The sequence below is a fragment of the Ursus arctos genome, unplaced genomic scaffold (assembly GCF_023065955.2).
Source record: "Ursus arctos isolate Adak ecotype North America unplaced genomic scaffold, UrsArc2.0 scaffold_29, whole genome shotgun sequence".
In the NCBI taxonomy this organism is placed as follows: domain Eukaryota; kingdom Metazoa; phylum Chordata; class Mammalia; order Carnivora; family Ursidae; genus Ursus; species Ursus arctos.
This window is the reverse complement of record NW_026622974.1, coordinates 10962118-10967489: the sequence shown is the minus strand read 5'-3', so window position 1 is coordinate 10967489 and position 5372 is coordinate 10962118. Positions and strand designations below refer to the sequence as shown.

General features: G+C 43.7%; 1 pseudogene; it reads right to left on the bottom strand.

The window, feature by feature from the left end:
- Window positions 1-327: 327 nt before the first annotated feature.
- LOC113261206 (ornithine decarboxylase-like) lies at window positions 328-4465 on the bottom strand (annotated as a pseudogene).
- Window positions 4466-5372: the final 907 nt, after the last annotated feature.

The window sequence follows — 5372 nt, the reverse complement described above, 5'->3', positions numbered from 1 at the left end:
GCCCCTGCTTGTGTTCCCTCTCTCGCTGGCTGTCTCTCTCCGTCACATAGATAGATAAAATCTTTAAAAAAAAATCCATACGAAACAAATATTCAAATAGTTCCCATAGGAACACAGATAAGTGGCCCCATCTCCTCGTGTTCCATATTATTGCATCTGTGCCAACCCTATTTACAAAGACATTTCAAGAAAACTAGCAGTACTTAAATTAAACGGTCCCCCCCAAATTCCGTAATTCAAGCTAACCTGGCGGTTAACAGCTGTAGGAGTGGTACCTACACGGTAATGCTCGCTGAAGCAAGGCAGCAGGGGACACTTCACCCCACTTCATCCCATTCTCCCAGGGCGAGCACAGGATACAGGCAGGGGGCTGCCGTCCTGCTCCTCTCCTTCCAGCAGGAAGTCATGGCCCTGGACCTGCGTGTGAGTTGCCATGTTGGCCCCGCGTGTGAGTTGCCATGTTGGCCCCAACGTCACATAGTAGATCATCAGCCTCTGGAACCCTTTGAAAGTAGAAGCAGCGGCAGCAGTGGAAGCACCCGTGTTTTCAAAGAGCGTCCACTCCCCCACATGCATCTTGGGCAAGTCACCACACTCAACAGTGCAATTGAGGCTGTCACATGTTGGTCCCCATATGCTGGTCAAATAACACTTCTAATCTGGTTTGGGTCTCTTCTGCACGAGGGGCTTCATGTGTACATGATCATAAATGATGCAATTAAATGATCCATATACCCCATCATTCACGTAATACCTAAAGGTTTGTTCACTCGACTGGTCGTCATCATCAGAGCCGGTCTGTTCCTTTACTATGAGGTTTTTTTGGTGGTGCTGTTAACTGCAAGTGTGAAAGCTGATGCAACATATTATCTGCTGGGCTCAGCTATGATTCTCATTCCCAAGTGTGCTGGAAAACACTTGTCCAGTGCTGGGTTGATAACACTGGTGATCTCTTCAAATTTAAGCTTTACGTCTTCAGATCCAAGAAAGCCACCTTTGATATCAAGCAGATACCGTGTTGAAACCCGCCTCAGCTCCCATGACAAAGACACAGCCAGTATCAGAGATGGTGTGCACGAGGGTCTCTGTACAGCCACTTCCCACATGGAAGCTGACACCGATGATATCAATATATAGCTCTTTTGCCGCAAAAAAGAACCCTGCTGGTTTTGAGCGTGGCACCAGATTTAACACTGAGGCAACAAACTGCTTTGAAATCATCAGTGGCAGTCCGCAAAACCAGCTTCGCCTTTGGATGTGCCCTGGCAACTTTGATCAGTTGGACTTCACGATCAGAAGTTATCATCTGGACTGCATTATTGACAGCGTCCTTAATCTGAGACACTTGCTGGGATTTGCATAGATAATCCTTTCTGGAGGCAGCCGTAGACTGGGCACCAATTGTATTTCAGTCTTGCTGGTGAAGTCAAATCCTGTCCCAATGGCAGCTAGGGTCTTCACTGTGCTTTGGTGTTCATTGCATTTGACGGCATCAAAGGGGGTGACCTGAGGAAGGGCTTTGAATCATCTCGGATGTTTCTTTAGAATGTCTCCCCGGTCTGCAACATAGAAGGCATCCTTATCACCAGAAGACGAAACTTCTTTAATTTTTTGGGCCAGGCTGTCCTTGGCAGTAAAGTCTTCAGAGAGGAAATGGCAGTCAAACTCTGTATTAACTAAAGTTGTTCATGGTTTCTTGGTGTTTCCATGGAAAACTAAGAGATGGAAATTAGAGAAATTATGGCCAGCATTTCACAAAGGCATTTCCCGGGAATTCCAGGTCCCACTGAAGATGCGTGTGCCCTCGGTGCAGCAGTGGAGATGTTCTCATGAGCACAGAATCTGCTGTCTTAGAGCACACGGGGCGCCGAGGGCCAGCCCCACGGAGAGTGTGCAGGCAGGCCTGCTGCACCGCCACCCTGGTCAGCTGCCCCCCCTGCGGCCCCGCTCCCTTACCCGGGGGCCGCCAGCTGGAAGATCTGGCTTAGAGGCCAGTGGGCACTGACCTGGTGTTCCCTCAGAACAGAGCCAAGATAACTGATGCACACAAGAAATGAACCCTAGCTGTCCTAGTAGGCTGTGTTGTTTTTCCAGCTAAACTAGAGTGGACTGCATCATGCAATTTACCTTTTATATAAAATGTCTACATTTTAAAGATCTTGTGGTCTCTATATCATGTTTTTGGATTCTTACAGCTCCCTCCCCCAAGAGTGCCTATTACTGTGTTAGGCATATAAATGTTGCCTCCTCCTCCAAGATACATTAAAGAAATAATTCATGCCAGAGTGCTTAGTATCATGGAAATGTGCAAGGGGGTCTGTCTGCCTTTCAGGGCTTGCGGTTTCTAAAACAGATTCTCCCAGGCAAATTCTCTTTTCCGAATCTTTTTTTCACATTCCCTTTCCATTCTGCTTCTCTGCTAACCAGCCAACCACACTGACCCCAACATCCTCGACAGTATTGGCTCTTGAAAACGTAACAACTGTCCTATTAATTGGAATTCTGATTTCAGGGAACATACAGTGTCAATTTAACAACTTAAAAAGCTAGAGTCTTGCAAAGTGTCACCAGGAGAATGACAGAGAGGCACCTGTTCCTGGCCCAGGAGAGAAGTCCTGAATACCACAGTCTTGCCCCACCTCACCCTCTCGGGGAGTTACCTTTGCCAGCAGCACGAACCAAGTCATAGCCATTAAAGAACAAACAACTGTGTGAGAAAAGCAAGCTGAGAGAGAGGAAAACAATGCTATCTACCTTAACCCACAGGAGGGTTCTTCAAGAACATTTGAGTTGCATGGAAGGTTGACCCTCAAACGGTTGCCTAGGTCAGCAGGACCTGAGGCGGTCCCAGGGGTGAAGACTGGTCAGGTAAGTTAAAGCTGCCTTCAGGGCACTTTCAACTTAGGCACCAATTTCCTCAAGACTGAGGATAGGACAGCCACACTGTTGGAGTTCAACTTTCTCCTTCACTCCCCCCCCCCCCCACCCCGGCTCCTGTTTCCTTTGTTCCTGTGAGTCCAGTGTATCCAAGAGTGACTTCCAATGGCAGGGAAAATTCTTTATAAGGATGTTGCCTCCTGGTCTGATCTGGACTTCACTTTTTAGCAGTCCTAACTCATTTTCTAGGCTCCAGGCATGACTGCGCAGAATTTTTTTAAAAGACATTTTTACTTCCAACCCCCTAAGTTCTAGGTTCCCTTTCACCATGAATTCTCCAGACCTTTTCTCAGTACCAAGTTAGGTGTCGGGGCACAGTTGCTGTTTCTCGTTACCATTTTATTTCCCAGCTTTCAGCTTGCCTCTTGTTGGTTTTCTTCCAGATATCCTTGAAACTGCCTTATGTCTCTTTGGGCTGATCTCATTCCTGGCTTGACAAATTCAAAACACGGTGGTTTTTTTTTTTTTTCCCCAGACAGAAATTGTTCTACTTTTATTAATTGTCAAACTAGGATATTAATGGAAATGCTCTTTATTTCATGTATACTACATTATAATATTATATATATCACACTATTTATGTATATATATTTTAATCTCACGTTTCCATCATTGAAGAACAAAAATACTCTGTGGTTTTACTTCTACTACCATTAACAAGGCTAATCAGAACGTTGCCTTGAATAAGATTTGGTGATCTTACGTACTCGCTAGATCTCTGCTGAATTTGAAAGTCATTAATCATTTTTTTTTCCTTAGAAATTTTCCACTTTTTGGCTTTTATGACACTGCCATTTGCTGATTCCCCTCATAACCCTCTGGCTATTTTTCCTGTATCCGATGGCTTCTTTTTCTCAACGTATTTCACAGTCTGTCCTTGGGCCCTGTGCTTCTCACTCTATACAACAGAATAACGTATTCTGCAGCGGTCAGACAAAAACTGCTTCTAGGTCAGTTACCCAGGAAAATCTTCTAAGAAGGTACCACACTGGAAGCCAGTATAGCATATATTATCTTTTCCTCTAATATTGAAACTCCAGTTCCGACTGAGGTTCAGATGTAGTTGTGTCATGGTCAAGGACCATGCCGTATGACACGTAAGTAATTTTAAAGATAAGCATCCTTTCTAACAAGGCAGGATATCTATCACAGCTCAGGAATACGGGGACTGAGACTGAAGGAGGGTATATTTCTTTTGGAATGGCAGGTGGAGTCGTTGCACTTACTGACTTGTGATCTCTCTGTTTTGCAAAGCATGTGCAGTTCAACTTGTAGGAGTGAAATGTGTATGTGATCAAGCTTTGTTACTCTCCTAGGGTGATCCTGTCTGTGCTCACCATTTCATGTGCCATCTCTGTGTATATGTGTGTATATATGTGGAAGCTGTTAGTATTAATATTAGTATTAATTTAATTTTATTTTCCTGACTGACTATGGTAGGTTCCGAGGCCACGAAAACATGGGAATCAGTTATGGCTAACTGCTTCTTGATACATGTAATTTTCCCATTCTTTCAACAATTATTCATTCAACTCACTGTGTAGCAGACTCTATGTTAGGTATTAGTGATACTAGGGCAAATAAGCAAGGAATTCCTGCTTAACAGACTCTTATAAAGAGTGGTGAGTGCATTCATTCATTTTGATTGATTAATTTACTACGTATTAGGTATTGTGTAGCAACCTGTCAATATAAAGAAGCATAGTTCCTGATTTCTGGTGGCTCCCAATTTAGGGTTCGTACAGGAACAGAAAGAAATAGACACATAAGATGGTCATTATGATACAGTAGAGCCATGCTGATAGTTACGCGGTATTAGAGAAGGACAATATTATTGCAATAAACTAACCTGTATCAGGGAGAAGTAAAATGAAATCTTGACCCAAGATTTCTCTTATTTGTGTAATATAACTATTGATATCATTGATTTGTTCTTTCAGGACTGGTCACTTCTAAAAGAAAACCACTGCAGAGGATTTGGTGCCTGGTGGATGACTTTATACAAGAAGTAGCACTTTGTTTGGGGCTTGAATACCATTGTTATTTTAAATGTGGGGACACAGTTAGGAACAGTGGGCACTGTAGCCTGGAGGACGACTACAAGCCAAAACATAAAGTAGAAATCATAAGCCATAACATAAAGCTAAGTAACATGAGTAATGTACGTTATTAATAAGGTGAATCATGGCTTCCCTGACTGCACAGGGGCTGTGTGTGATGGGGAAGGTAAAAACAAGGTGGGGTGGTTGCGATGAGGATAGCTTATGGGATTACTTATAGCGTAAGCTGGTAGAAGAGTATGTACTTGGTGCAATATCCAGTTTTCCATCCATTGCCCCATCCCAGAAGTTTTTACCAAGTGCTTACATTGTACTTATGGTGCGGTGTTCTGAAAATATGTTAAAGAAGAACAAAGAAAGAAAAAAAGACAGGAT